We start from the raw sequence: 15,588 nt of genomic DNA on the forward strand, positions 1-15,588 counted from the left end.
TAAGAGGTAATGGTCTGCAAAACTTGACATGGCTGATGTGCATCTGATTCCAGCTCTAACTTCACTCAGAACTGGGTTGCTTTTGCTTTTTAAGATAGCCTTCCATAGGTCATACCGGGACTTCTCCTGTTCTGGATCACTGGTCTTGAACACCACAGATCTATCTCTCAGCAGATTGTGAATTTCAGTATGGTTTGGGTATTTCCGGTATGATCTTGAAAGCAAATACACATTCACACGTGTCTCGATGAAGTAGGTGGCATATTCATCCAGATCCGAAGATGAATCCCTCGACACAGTCCAGTCCACCCTGTGAGTGCCATCCTGCCTCATTTGACCATGGTCCTCACCACTGGTGCTGTGGTGCTCAGTCTTTGCCTGTATGCCAGAAGTAGAAGCACAGCCAGGTGATCAGACTTGCAAAATGCAATGTTTTTCACTTTGACGTTTCTAATATTTTTCAGTGGAAAACATTAACCATGTTTTCCTCAAAATCAAGCCAGGAGCCAACAGAATGCCAGATATAAATTACGCTTTGCCTTTATCTTGATCTTCAGCTTCTTCCCCAGTCCTAATGATCCCAAGTTCTTTAAAATCTATTCAAGTATTCAGTTGTCTTTCGTGGAATGAATGAATTCTGGGAACATGGGATCAAACTTAGCTTTTTACCCTATTCGGACAGGTCATGTGTGATCTGTGAATTCCTCCTACACCTAAAAGGCAAGTTCTGCTTATTAAAAGAATTAGAATAAATTGGTCAGACTTAATTTCTTGTGTCGACTTTTCTTGACTACCTTGAAATATTCTGTGTACCTTTCCATAACTAATAAGTTCTAATGTTTTCCCAGTGATTGATGTTCTGATACCTGACCTGTATTTTCTCCTTTCGGCCTCTTTACCTATTTTATGCCATTTTTAGGTAATAATGTTATCATAATAAGCGGCTCAGAAGTCAGTTACAAATCTGGAATTTAATTTCTATATTCCAAAATAGTTTTTAATCCTTTAAATAAAAACATGTAGTTTTCTTGCAAGCCCTGTCTTCTCAACATGCAACCTATTCCTTGATCTTTTATCCCCCAAGATTTAACTTTTCTTTATCACAAAATTATTTCAGTAGTTCAATAACTCCATTTAATAGCAGAGAAATGTATGCAATATACATCCTGAAATTCTTTTCCTTCGCAGATTTTACATATATATAGTATAATTTCAGTAATTTATTTCAGATAATATCATATAATTTCCATCCAGAAAAGTATCCTTTCACTGAATGTTTATTTCCGGAGTTATTCTTTGGTTTTTGTGCTCAGTATTTCTTCATTCTATTTATTTCCTGAAATGATTGCTTCACCTTTTATTTCTTCTTGTATTTGAAAATCATTAGAAACCATACTGCGATCCCTTTCTGTAAAATGTCCAGTGTCGGGCAAAACACAAAGCTTTGCTCTAATTCTGACCTTGACTCAGAATTTGCTGCTCCTTCTCAAAAATCAATTGATATTTTCACTGAAAAAGTAACCAAACATTTCTAAGGTTATCTTCTGCTCCCTTGAATGCCTTTTTATTTCATCTGAATAGTTCCTTATTGCGTTTTCCACTTTGCATTTCTAATCCTTGGTAATTCCCGATTATGAGCTAATGAAGCTAATGAAACCAATTGAAATGCTTATAATAAACAAAACAGCAATCAGATTTAAGGAAAACATTGTGCAGAAGAATATTATGCTGTAAAACAAAACATCCTTCAATCCAAAAATGTATTCTACTTGTGCATTTGTCATTACAACTACCAGCAAGGATTTCTATTCAAAGGCTCTAATCTAATTTCTTGTGCCCTTTGGATAACTCAGTGCTGATCTGGGATTAGGTCATCATCTTCCCATGATCTTTTCAGGATTTTTAAACCATTCAATTCAACACCATTTACTATTACTAAAGTATGATAACAACCTCCATATAAGATAGTATTTTGCACACCACATGACACATTATGTTATGGACTATCAAATTGTAGTGATTAGCATAGCATCTCTAAAAAATCTAGACATCCCTATTCTGTGCTTTGCTTGTTTTTTACGTGCTCTGATGCCTGTTTATTGAACTTAATTACATTTATTTGTATTCATTTTATCTGGAGTCAAGTAATGCATTTTTGTCTGTACTAAGAACAGTCAGTCAGTCTTGTTTTGCCTACACCAGACTGAAAATTAGGAGTTGCTTGGAGCTATCCATTGCTTTAAATATTTAGAACCTCATATATCTCAAAGCACTACAAAGCCGACAACTGGTTTTGAAATGTGGACTCTGTTGTAATGGCAAAAAACAAATCAAGCAATTTGTACACAGCAAACACTCAAAGCAGCATAGAGTCATACAGCAGTACAGCACTAGATCAGGACCTTCAGTCCATCTAATTCATGACAGCCTGATTTTCTGCCTAGTCCCATCTACCTGCACACTGATTATAAACCCCCATACCTCTCTATCTAAACCTCTTCAGTGTTACATGTAACAGTCATTAAAATGACCAGATCATCTTCCTTAAACACAGATTGAGGGATAGATATCAGCCAAAAGAACACAAGAAATCTACTATTCTTCAATTAGTGGTGAGTTTAGGAGAAACTTTACATTTCCTTGATAGAGCAGGTTTGAACCATCACACCAACAACTCAATTGACAACGTGATAACAGGAGGTTAGCACTCCTGCTGATTTAGATTATGTGCTCTAGTCGGGTCTGAATTTTGAAGCAGTAACAAAACAAATATCTGAACAAAGGCTAGCACTGTAAAGTAGTCTAAAAATATCAGAGTTCAAGATCTTTAGTTAAAATATAAGGTATTTACTCTAGTTTTAATTATCTTATTTGAAGAATTATGCATTTTTTGCAGCAATAAAAGTGTACCTTCTGATTGTAGTTACTCTGTGTCACCCGCAGCTAAAATAATCAAAGGCACATATTTATAGTAATTTCAGTTATTTATAATTATTTGTATCCTACAAACATTACTCAATGGTTAATTTGTTTGTAACCAATTACAGCACTGCGGTATCTTTCAATCAGATATAAATATGTAAACTTGCATTGTTCTGAAGTAGAAAGAAGGGAAATAAAGACAGACAAAAAGAAAGACTGCTGAGTCCCATGATTATGAGAATGGATCATCAACCAAACAAACTCACTTCCTCTTCCTACCTACCTGCTTCACACTTGTGGAACTTCTATCTGTGTTAGAGATAGATAAAAAGAGTTCTTTATAAAGCACTTTTCATAACCTCAGAATACACAAAGTGCCTTCAGAATATAGCTATTTTCTAATACATAGTCAGCAATTGTACTACAATTTTAGTGTGAGCTGAGACAAGCAGCAGAGCTATAATTGATGCCAGATTAGGAGAGAACCTTTTCTTGATACTGGAACCTTAAACTTAATATTAAAAAATATTTTCAGAGAAATTTCTTCAAGCAAAGCAAGGCAGGAAAGTGGAACATATACAAAAAAAATCTATCATTCTCCTTCCACTATCAGAATCAGGTTTATTATCACTGGCGTATGACATGAAATTTGTTAACTTAGCACCAGCAGTTCAGTGCAATACTTAACACAGAAGAGAAAAAATAATAAAGAAAATAATAATAATAATAAATAAATAAACCTGCAAAACCAGAAATACTGTATACTAACAAAGTGAGGTAGTGTGCGGGGGTTCAAAGTCCACTTAGAAATCGGATGGCAGAAGGGAAGAAGCTGTTCCTGAATCACTGAGTGTGTGCCTTCAGGCTTCTGTACCTCCTACCTGATGGTAACAATGAGAAAAGGGCATGCCCTGGGTGCTGGAGCTCCTTAATAATGAACACTGCCTTTCTGAGACACTGCTCCCTGAAGATGCCCTGCATACTTTGTAGGCTAGTATCCAAGATGGAGCTGACTAGATTTACAATCCTCTGCAGCTTGCTTATGCAGTAGCCCCTCCATACCAGACAGTGATGCAGCCTGTCAGAATCCTCTCCACGGTACATCGATAGAAGTTTTTGAGTGTATTTATTGACATGCCAAATCTCTTCAAACTCCAAATGAAGTATAGCCGCTGTCTTGCCTTCTTTATAACTACATTGATATGTTGGGACCAGGTTAGATCCTCAGACATCTTGACACCCAGGAACTTGAAACTGCTCACTCTCTCCACTTCTGATCCCTCTATGAGAATTGGTATGTGTTCCTTCACCTTACCCTTCCTGAAGTCCATAATCAGCTCTTTCATCTTACTGACGTTGAGTGCCAGGTTGTTGCTATGGCACCACTCCACTAGTTGGCATATCTCACTCCTGTACGCCCTCTCGTCACCACCTGAGTTTCCAGCAACAATGGTTGTATCGTCAGCAAATTTCTAGATGGTATTTGAGCTACGCCTAGCCACACAGTTATGTGTATATAGAGAGTAGAGTAGTGGGCTAAGCACACACCCCTGAGGTGCACCAGTGTTGATCATCAGCAAGGAGGATATGTTATCACCAATCCGCAGAGGGAGGTACAGAGGCCCAGGTTTTGCAACTCCTGGATCAGAATTGTGGGAATGATGGTATTAAATGCTGAACTGTCTCCAGATTCCATCCCCCGTTCCCCTCCCTATGCAAATAAATAAACAGCTGACATTTCAGGACAAGACAGGACTCATCTTACATCCATCCTTAGTCCACCAATCATCTCGCTCTCCTGTCTTACCACTGCCCTTCTGTAATGGTCTGTGTTAATCAGTCCAAACACTTTGAACATCCGAGGGATGTGGCAATAAGCGTACAAACATAACAAAATAACTTAGCCTAATTTAATATCATAAAATAGAAAGCACAAATAAACCACACAAAATACTATATAGCAAGTCACATAGATTTCTGGGCTCAAAATTCCTTAACCACTGGGTTGTTGTTGTTGGGGGGGGGGGGATCCCTGAATTCTGACTCACTCGTGAAACCATCCCTGGGTCCAAGGCACTGATCATGATTTCTGGCCTTGATTGAAAGTAAATCTCAAAAATCAGTCCAATGTGTACACAAGTTTTACAAGCACAGTCATCAAGAGACAGACAAACTCTCTGATCTTTTGTTCTCATTCTTTCATGTCTGGACACAACATTCTTCGAGTTTACAAAGTACATTAAAGTTTGCACATATAAGTGATAAGCCCTAATTCAGACAGACATTCACAGTTTTAATGGTTACTCATTGTTATTTCATTCACTCATGCCTGGACACATCCAGACACACTATATACCTTTGGCTTTCGAAGTACGTTAAAGTTTACATATAAACAATATGGCCGAGTTAAGAAAGAACCTAGCTCATAATCCAGGCATCAACAAACATTCTGTAGACATTAACAGACTTCACATGCTGCAAGTTTCAGAAAATTTAAGTTGTCAATGACCTGACAGTCATTCATTCAATGTGTTACAAAATGTATACTGAATGTCTGTTAGGCTGGAGACACAGAGAACTTTTCCATCTGCCTAAAGCAAAGAAGTCACACTGTATCAGTATCCCTTGGATGATTCAAACTAATATTATCACAAGTCAATTGTTAAAATTTAAGTAATTATGCAAATCCAAGGACTAAACTCAACACTTATATTAAAATATATACCGTATGTCCTCATCCTTGGGGGCGGGGGGGCAAGGTGGTAACAACATCTTGTTGAAAATTCAAACAGAATGAGTAAGATTTCTAAAAACACTTTATTGTGATCGCCGATGCAAAGGTCAAATTACAATCAATTTGGCACTATACTTGTTTCACAAAAGAGAAGTCGTATAGAGCCAGACACTTGAGGTTTACACCATTCCCACTCATAGGCCTCCCATACTCCCAATTAGCACATATCACATAACGTAAACTTTTCCCGGGACATTTATATCATTTTCACAAATCGCAATGTTATCAGTGGCTTGTCAGGCCTCAACAGAAGCCCAACTTCCAACTAAACACAAGATAAGCATTAAAACAGAACAAAGCAACATTCTGACATCAACCTTTAAAAACTATAAGGGGAGAGATAGTCAGAAATATTTTCATTCTCTCTTAGTCAATTTAATCCTATCCACACTCACTGGATGGGTCTGTTTTGTACCATCACCCAGTGTGTATTTCCTTGTCAGTCAGCTATAACCTCACCCTCCACTGGAGAGGAAGATGGGTAGTGAAGCACCTTGAATAACTCCAAAAGACTGAGGTTAGGTAAAATACCGAAAGGCTTTTATTCGCTGTACAATACGACCTCCACAGTGAGTGTCTGCCCCTGGACCGAGTGGGAGGGGCAAGGCGAACACCTTTATACCGGAATCTGTGGGAGGAGCCACAGGGGCAGTCAGCAGAGGGGTGTGTCCAGACAGTTAACCCAGTTACAACATATATACATGGTTTACCACATTCACACCTTTTTTTTAAAAAAGAGTCCCGCGGGGTGAAGTGACTGACAATATTTAAAACAAGCATATTTACAGGTCAAGTCTATCGGGCGGTCGAGTCCATCGCTGTGATCTACGTAGCACCGGTGGTGATTGCACCGGCAATGGCGGTTGTGCTGGCTCCGGCCTGACTTCAGGTGCCAGCACTTTAGGTGCTGTTAATCCCTCGTGCATGTACGTCGTGCCCGGTATCACAAGATCACAAGACAAAGAAGCAGAAGTAGGCCATTTGGCCCATCGAGTCTGCTCCGCAGCTCCCCCATGAGCTAAACTATTCACCCATCTAGTTCCAATTTCCGGCTTTTTCCCCATATCCCTTGATACCCTGACTAATTAGATACCTGTCAATCTCCTCCTTAAACACCCTCAATGATCGGGCCTCCACAGCCATATGTGGCAACGAATTCCACAAATCCACGACCCTCTGGCTAAAAAAATTTCTCCTCATCTCTGTTTTAACTGGGTACCCTCTAATTCTAAGACTATGGCCTCTTGTCCTGGACTCACCCACCAAGGGAAACAACCTTTCCACATCTACTCTGTCCAACCCTTTCAATATTCGAAACGTTTCTATGAGATCCCCTCTCATTCTTCTATACGCTAATGAATACAGTCCAAGAGCTGACAGACGCTCCTCATATGTTAGCCCCTGCATTGGGAGTATCAGAGTGTCGTGTGGTGTCTGTGTAGGGCTTGGAGTGCGCGGTGTCTGGTGGGTACATATATCGGTGGGTACGGGGTCAATAGTCACCACGGAGTGTTCAGGGTAGGGGCCCAGTGCTCCTGCGGGCAGCAGGTCGCGGATGGAGACCATGTCCTCCCGCCCATCAGGTAAAACCACATAGGCATACTGGAGGTTCGCATGAAGTAAGTGAACCCTCTCGACCATCGGGGAGTATTTATTGCTCCTCACATGTTTCCGGAGCAGCACTGGCCCCGGGGACGTCACTGCAATTCAGAAGAATGAGAGACCTTATAAAAACATATAAAATTATGAAAGGGATAGATAAGTTAGAGGCAGGAAAGTTGTTTCCGCTGGTAGGTGAGACTAGAACTAGGGGACATAGCCTCAAGTTATGGGGGAGTAAATTTAGGATGGAGAAAAAGAGAAACTGCTTTTCCCAGAGAGTGGTGAATCTGTGGAATTCTCTGCCCAATGAAGCAGAGGAGGCTACCTCAGTAAATATATTTAAGACAAGGTTGGATAGGTTTTTGCATAGTCGGGGAATTAAGGGTTATGGGGAACAGGCAGGTCGGTGGAGATGAGTCCATGGCCAGATCAGCCATGATCTTATCGAATGGTGGATCAAGCTCGACGGGTCAGGTAGCCTCCTCCTGCTCCTATTTCTCATGTTTTTATAGCCCACAATTCCTATCACTGTGTGAGTTATTTTAGTGTGAGGGAATAATCCCCTCTGCCTGGACCACTCCATGGTACCCTGTAGCCCCAAATGACCAGAAGACTTATGGGCCCACCAAGCAAGTGGCAATACTGGTGCTTGAGGCTGAAGGCAAAGTGTCACCATGTCAACATAAGTGTGTTTGTCAGAAATGTTGTTGAATCTTCTCATCAGCAAATCATCTTTCAAATGGGCATCAACGTAGTAAACTGTAATGGTAACAGGTGATGATTAGCTCCAACTATCCTTCCATAACTCCACTCCCCATAAAGGATGCCCCATAACAGTATAACCAGGGCGACCAGACAGCAAGTCCGTTAACAACTGCCCAAGAATTTATAAAAATATGGGTTTCTTCATTTTTATGCATAATGACAGTATGCACTGCTCTTAGCTCTATATACGGACTTGACACATCACAACATTCCTTCTTCAGAACTTGTTGGTTGAGAGGGTTAAAGGCAACATCCTCCTAACAGCCACAACCATTTTTCCATATCACAGAACCATCGGTAAACCTGACGTGCTGCTGCTGAGCAGGAGTCAGAAGACCAAAGGGAATGCCCCACACAACAGGCAAGGCTTTGACTGGGATAGATTCAAGCGTGGATGATGTCGCCTGAGAGGACTCAGCACCCGGTTTATGTATTTTACTAATTCCATCCAGTCCCTTTGTTGCCTATTCAGATATATACCGTTTCCACTTGACAATAGAAATCTGTTGTGCACTCCCCTACCTTACTGGTGAGTGCATCAGAGATTATCCATCCCACAACGGGAAGGTCAGGGTGGAGAGAGACGTGGGAATCCCCTGTATGCGTTTCAGTCTCTACAAAAGCTCAGTAGCAGGCAAGAGGTTGTTTCTCAAGCACAATCTATTTAGTAGCAGTATCAGGAAGCTTTCGGGACCAGAAACACAGAGCCATATTCTTTCCTCCATTCTTCTGACACTGGCTCCAGACAGCCGCATCATCTTTAACAGAAACTTGCAGTTCGAAGGGAGGCTTTCTTGCTGAGAAGATAAGGGTAAGGCTAAAGCAATGGCCTCCCATGCAGCCTCCCTTGAAGGACTCTTCCTTCAGTTAGTCCTGATGAAGGGTCTCGGCCTGAAACGTCGACTGTACCTCTTCCTAGAGATGCTGCCTGGCCTGCTGCGTTCACCAGCAACTTTGATGTGTGTTGCTTGAATTTCCAGCATCTGCAGAATTCCTGTTGTTTGCAGCCTCAAAAGCTGATTGTTGCTCAGGATTGTGTACAAAACCAAATTTCTTTCTGGTCACAAAGTACAAGCGTTGGAGAAGCAAAGTCAAATGGGACATGTGGAGCTGCCCGTATCCCAGAAGGCCAACAAAGCATTGGGCTTCTTCATTTGGTGCTATGTCTAAGATCTTCTTTTACAGAATTATCCTATCACCTTTAGTCCATTTTATTCCCAGAAAATGAACAGTCGTAGCTGTGCCCTGTACTTTACTGAAGTTAATTTCCCATCAACTTGATCAGAGCATTAAGGGCTTCAGAAACCTCCTCTTCAGAGGACCCCCCCGTGATAACACATCATCTGTTCAGTGAGCTACTTTAATGCTGGGGCATAGACACACGAACCCCGGACCACCACACTATGGCAAATTGTTGGACTATGGACATATCCCAGTGGAAGCCGTGTAGAGGTGTACCGAGGACTGTTCCATGTGAAAGCAAACTGATCCTGGGACTGCTCGGCAACACGGATAGAGAAGAAAGCATTAGCCAGATCAATAACAGCATAATAGCTGTCAGTTTCTTGAAGGGTCCTCAGTCATGGTCACAATGCCTGAAACAGCTATGGCTGGCAGAGGAGCAAACTGATTTGACTGGCGATAACCAATGGTCATACGTCATGAACCATCAGGTTTCCAAACTGGCCATGCAGGCCTATTATAAGGGGATGAAGCAGGTTGAAGACCCCTAAGTTTAGGAAGGTCTTGAATATCTCATTGATTTCCTTATGCCCTCCAGGGATACGATATTGCTTGGCAACTACTATTTACGATGGCAAGGGTATAAAGACAGGTTCCCATTTTGCCTTTCCAACCAGAATAGACACCTTCTAAGTACCAAAAGCAAACTTATCAAAGGGTGCCATGATAGCGTGCTCAATAACAAATCAGTGCTCAAAATGTTTTCTGTTACCTGGGAGATGAGCATGTGGACAGAACAAGGAGGTCCCTCACCAATAGCGAGATGGACCTTTGTTCATACAGCATCCATAACCGATCGCTCATTTCCCTGGATACACACACGCTCCCCTGTATATAGATCAGGATTCCCATGTAATAAGGGTAAGCTCATCCTCAATGTCCACAAGAGTGATTTGCTGCTGCTTATTCCCGTGTCAGCATCAAATGGTAGTACATACTACGGCCTCAGGTCCCCCTCTGAGAATATGAGTTGCCATAGCACAGCAGTGGTTCCGAAGCCTTGGCCATACCTCTAGGCAATGGGCTGAGTAACCCACCATCCAGGGCCCAATTCACTCAATTCCAGATATAACTGAGGAGTGTCCTTCTTTTTGGGATTTAACATTACATTGCAGCAAGGGTGATCAGTCCCTTTGTCTGAGCTATAGAATGCAACCCACCTGGGTCACAATGCTAATGGTTATAGCGCATAAAGAATGGCAATAGGTAAACAGTCAATTTTTTCGTTATCCAGCCTGGCCTTCAGCAGGGAGAGAAACATTTCCTGTCTACGAGGACAGGAAGAGGGCACCTTTGATATTAATTGCTGGGGCACCGTCGTCGGCTGCTTTGGGGTATTCCTAGTTCCATTCATCACGCGCCCAGATTGTCCCTGCTGCTCTGGGATTTAAAAGCTGCCATAGCCTGCATCCATTCCTGATCTACATCCGACCCTTGTAGTTGGAGCTGGTCTCTGCAACAGTCCGACCCTCAGCTGGCCCCAGTAGAGCCAACAAAACGGCCCTCCTCCATGAAGGTGCCCAGAAGGGGTGAGCTTTGATTATATTGTCTTCATCTGTATATGAGTCATCAATATACCGGATATCTCTGTCAGCCATGGCAATCTGTTTAGGCTCAGAGCGTTCAGCATGCGTCTGCCCTGCCTGCAGCATGTTACTTAAAATAGTACTCTTAGAACTCAGAGCAGCCAACTGGTTTTGCAATCACTTGCTTTCTTCAGAGAGCCTAGCTGTTTCAATACTCAGCTGCCACAATGCAGTTAAAAAATCCACCGTACTTGATTCAGAGAATCCCTCTTAAATGGAAAAGCTATATGCTCAAGGCATTGTGATACTATACATGAAAGCCTAACATTAGAAAATTCAGCAACTATCTTCTCCCTACATCTGAGAGGACTTCACTTACTCAAAATAGTAGCCAGGGATTCAAAACCCTCAGAGTTATCCATCCATGCGAGGAACTGATAAGTCTCGGATATGGTATCGCTTGTCTCACTTGTTCACCTCCACATTTTCCTGAATCCTGCTAGCAGTGCCAAAGTATAAAGGGCTGGATTATTCAGTTCCAATAATTCGAGTGTCCAGGAGATGTGGTAATAAGTGTACAAGCACAACAGGTTAATTTATTATCATAAAATAGAAAGCACAAATAAACTACACAAAATATTACTGTACATCGCAAGACAGTAAGATTTCTCGGATCACGATTCCTTCACCACTCAATTGTTGCTGTCGGGGGGATCTCTGAATTCCAACTCACTTGTGAAAACACCCTGGGTCCAAGGCATCGATCGCGATTTCTGTCCCTGTCAGAAGCCAAAGAAAATTACAAACAGCGGGACAATATATGCAGTCATTGAGAGACAGACAGAGACAGGGGGCAAAAGTGTATGAAGTTGCCATTACCAAGGAGAAAGTTCTAGGGGAACCGGAAGGTCTGAAAATAGATCAGTCACCTGGACCAGATGGGGCACATCCCAGGATCTGGAAGAGGCAGATGAAGAGATTGTGGAGGCATTAGTAATGATCATTCAAGAATCAATTGACTCTGATGTAGTTCCGGAGGACTGGAAAATTGCAAATGTCACTCTACTGTTCAAAAAAGGAGAGAGGCAGAAGAAAGGAAATTATAGGCCACTTAGTCTGACCTCAGTGGTTGGGAAGATACTGGAGTCGGTTGTCAAGGATCTGGTTTTGGAGTACTTGGAGGTACATAATAAAATTGGCCGTTATCAGCATGGTTTCCTCAAGGGAATATCTTGTCTGGCAAATACGTTGGAATTCTTTGAAGAAATAACAAGCGGGGTAGACAAATGAAAATCGGTGAATATTGTCTACTTCAATTTTCAGAAGGTCTTTGACAAGATGCCATACATGGAGCTGCATAACAAGTTAAGAGCCCATGGTATTACAGGAAATATAGTAGCATGGATAAAGCAGTGGCTGATTGGCAGGAGGCAAAGAGTGAGAATAAGGAGAGCCTTTTCTGGTTGGCAGCCAGTGACTAGTGATGTTCTACAGGGTCTGTGTTAAGACCATTTCTTTTTATATTATATGTCAATGACTTGGATGACAGAATTGATGGCTTTGTGGCAAAGTTTGTGGACAATATGAAGATAGGTGGAGTGGCAGGTAGTTTTGAGGAAGTAGAGAGGCTACAGAAGAATGTAGACAGATTAGGAGAATGGGCAAAGGAGTGGCAGATAGAATACAGTGTTGGAAAGTGTATCATCTTGCAGTTTGGTAGAAAAAATAAAATGGTAAACTATTTTCTAAATGGAGAGAAAATTCAAAAATCTGAGGTCCAAAGGGACTTGAGGGTCCTTGTGCAGGATTCCCTAAAGGTTAATTTTCAGGTTGATATAGTGGTGAAGAAAGTAAATGCGATGCTAGCATTCATTTCGAGAGGACTGGAATATAAAAGCAAGGGTGTAATGTTGAGGCTTTATAAAGCACTGGTGAGGCCTCACTTTGACTATTGCAAGCAGTTTTGGGCCCCTTATCTTAGAAAGGATATGCTGACATTGGAGAGGGTTCAAAGGAGGTTCACAAAAATGAATCCAGGATTAAAAGGCTTGTCTTATAAAGAGCGTTTGATGGCTCTGGGCCTGTACTCACTGGAAGTTAGAAGAATGAGGGGTGACCTCATTGAAACCTATGGAATGCTGAAGGGCCTTGATAGAGTGGACATGAAGAGGATGTTTCCTGTAGTGGGGAGTCTAGAAGCAGAGGACACAGCCTCATAATAGAAGGGCATCCTTTTGAAACGGAGGAAAAACTTCTTTGGCCAGAGAGTGGTAAATCTGTGGGATTCGTTGCCACAGGCAGCTGTGGAGCCCAAGTCATTGAGTGTATTTAAGGAAGAGGTTGATAGGTTCTTGATTAGTCAGAGCATGAAGGGGTACGGGGATAAGGCAGGATTTTGGGGCTGAGTGGGAAAATGGATCAGCCATGATGAAATGGCAAAGTAGACTTGATTGTCCAAATGACCTAATTCTACTCTTATATCTTATGGTCTAACTTCTTTGATCTTTTGTTCTCATGCCTTCATATGCAAACACACAACATTCTTTGGGCATACAAAGTACATTAAAGTTTACACATATAAGTGATAAACTCAAATCCAGAAAGACATTCACATTTTAATGGTTACTTGTTGTTTTTACATTCACTCATGTCCAGACACGTCAGAGCACACTAATTCCTTGGACTTTTGAAGTACATTAACGTTTACATATCAACAATAAACCTGTGTTAAGAAAGAATCAAGCTAAGAATCCAGTTATGAACAAACATTCTACAGACATTAACAGACTTCACATGCTGCAAGTTTCAGAAAAAGTTAAGTTAGGGCTGATGGGAGTAATGAGGATGGGGAACCAGTCAATGGAGTGTGTAGGTGATGGACAGATGGATCAGATGAAGGAGGGGAAGGGACAAAGTAATGAGGGACAGATAGGTCTGGAGGAGAAGGAAAGGCCACAAGAGTTGGTTATTAATGATTAGGTCCATGGGAAAGAGTGTCTTGCCTTTCAATCTGGGCTGGACAGTCGATAAGGCATTTCCCTGAAAGAAGAAGAAAAAAAATCTGTTTTCTTAGTAAGGAGAAGAAATTAACTGGTTGGTACCTTGTGCTCCTTTATAGTCAGTCAAAGGGACATTAGCCGAGCTCACAGAACAGACCACCCAGTCTTTTGTTAGCAAGGAAATATATACAGGGACACTCTACAAGTTACAGAGATGTATGTAAATGGTAACAGCTATTTTATCTCAAGCAGATAATGACAGACAAGAAGCCATTATGCAATTATTATATCCCTGAGGGAAGATACTGAATAGATCTCAAAAGACAGTTGGAAACAAGGAGGAAAAGTACAGCCTGTTAAATCATTGCTGCTTAACCTCCTGCTGATCTGTGCAGAAAAGAGAAAGTGCAGGAAGATAGCAGAATAGTAATGGATTAAACCAGTGGAAAAGCCAACATCTGTCAAATTTATGACTAACAAAATATTCCTTCGGCTACAGAAAAGGGAAATGTATGTTTTCCTGATAAAGTAATGCCCTGAAATTTGATTATTCAGAACATTAGCAGATAATAGCAGGCTTTAGCCTCAGGAATAGCATCTAAAACATTACCATAAAACGAAGTAAAATCCAAACTATGATTGAAAAATGAGTAAGAGAGAATCTCAATTATATAAACCAATGCATTTTTAGAATTCTGATGAATTTGTAAATTACAGGAAAACACTCTCACAATTCACGAATATCAAAGCTTTCTCAATTTTTCCCCCTCAATTAATGGTTCCATATTATACGACCAGGAGCTGTTCAGCTCGTCGTGTCTCTGCCGGTTTTCAGAGCATTCCTGTCATTCTTATTTTCCTCATGCATTTCCTTGTCATCCACTCTCCCTCTCCTGCCCATCAAATCCCTAATAATTCTCCTTCCACTACTTGCAGCAGTGGTAGATGTATAATAGCCAACCATCTTCTCTTTGGGATGTGGAAGGAAATGAGTACATGGGAGAAACCCAAGCTGCAGAGGAACAGTGTGGAAATGGTACAAATGTTTGTCTTACACAGTTTTCTTAAGATAATAAGACCCTGTTGGGTATTAATAAGAACTATATGTGCTATATTTTGTACATTGGTCCCAGAGGAACGATGTTTCATTTAACTCAGGAGCTCCCAAACATTTTGTTATGGCACAGATGGATCCCTATCATTAATGGAGGGGTCCTCTCTGTCCAGTTTATTAGTGAGGTGGACAGAGGAGGCACTGCATAGCTGTGGGTTAATGCACGCAGCAGGTCTTCTAGGCTTTCATACCACAGCATCGTCTGTTACAGCCACCCAGGGGTGTAGGCAGCAGAAGTGGTGTGAGGGAGTGCGCCGGAATCTATGCTAAGTTAAAAGGTAAACCCTGTCAGCAGGCTAGTTCTCTCATCAATACCGCTCTCCAGTGTCCACTCCCTGGAAGACAAACAGGATTACCCTCATCAGCAACTGACCCAGCGCGAGATGAGATGAGGAACTGTTGTGTGCTATTCTTACAGAAACTTGGCTTCAGGACAACATCACGTGCACCATCGATCTTCAGGCCATGGCACTCAGATTTGTGCAAATATTGTTGTATGATGGTATTGTGCTTTACTGTAATTGTATGTGCTGTATCAAAACTATATGTGTTATATTTTGCTCCTTGGCCCCAGAGGAACTATGTTTAATTGAGCTCAGGGGTTGCCAATCATTTTTTTATGGC

At 41.5% G+C, this 15,588-nt stretch overlaps 1 protein-coding gene across 3 annotated transcripts in view; it reads right to left on the reverse strand.

The window, feature by feature from the left end:
- Positions 1-15,588, reverse strand: part of nr0b1 (nuclear receptor subfamily 0, group B, member 1) — a 112,477-nt gene that overhangs the window by 45,835 nt on the left and 51,054 nt on the right. Inside the window, exon 4 of one of the 3 annotated variants that reach the window (XR_010018189.1) lies at positions 11,507-11,630. The exons of 1 other annotated variant lie outside the window; for it this stretch is intronic. The gene's annotated coding sequence lies outside the window, so the exon portion shown is untranslated. Of the gene's footprint in view, positions 1-11,506; positions 11,631-15,588 lie in introns of those variants that run through there. One more of the 3 variants, XR_010018191.1, reaches the window with a different exon arrangement.

Source organism: Mobula hypostoma, chromosome 6 (genome assembly GCF_963921235.1).
Source record: "Mobula hypostoma chromosome 6, sMobHyp1.1, whole genome shotgun sequence".
NCBI lineage: Eukaryota > Metazoa > Chordata > Chondrichthyes > Myliobatiformes > Myliobatidae > Mobula > Mobula hypostoma.